Below are 725 nucleotides of genomic sequence, written 5' to 3' on the forward strand. Positions count from 1 at the left end.
TGGAACTCTCAGATATAGTGGGAGATAAAGTTAAGGTTGTTCATTTGTAACAGATCTTCTAATCTCGAGATTTTTTGTTGGTATAGGTTGATGGCAGAGTCAATAGTCTCTAATTTTGTTGATGTGCATTACTGTGCTTCAATATACATAGTCATAAACTCAAGTAAGCATTGTTGTTAGTAGTGTGTTGCTAATTGGTCCTTGCAGTAATCAAAGTAAAATCGTTATGTTTTCTTGAGTGTTGAGATTTCTTTGTTTAGTAAGAAGTTGATAGATTTGTTGTTTGACAATCCTATTTTGGTTGCTGCTAGCACTCAAGAAAGCTGAATATCAAGTAATTGGTATGAAATTTTCTTGTATATGTGTTCTTAAGAAATTGATAAAAGTGTGATAGAAAATATAACCTTGGTTTACCCATGTTAATCTTTGGACTGTTGCAAAGTGATCAAACCAAATGTAATCTTGCTTGTGCATGCTTCCATCCTTCTTAGTCCTCTTTCTTCTCTACTGTTTTATTAACTTCCTCTTTGTCTTTAATTCTTATAGTTTTCTTGCTTTAGTAAGCACATTTCTTCTTTGGGTAGCACTCGGTGTATAGTTTAATGCAATCTTGGAAACCATAAAAAAGACAATCTTCATATTTTGTACATATTTGATCTCTAAAGGGATAGTTATATTGCTTCATTTGCTATTATAAACTTCCTTGACTCTCAAAAAAATATTCT

This window comes from Selaginella moellendorffii, unplaced genomic scaffold (assembly GCF_000143415.4).
Source record: "Selaginella moellendorffii unplaced genomic scaffold, v1.0 SELMOscaffold_82, whole genome shotgun sequence".
NCBI lineage: Eukaryota > Viridiplantae > Streptophyta > Lycopodiopsida > Selaginellales > Selaginellaceae > Selaginella > Selaginella moellendorffii.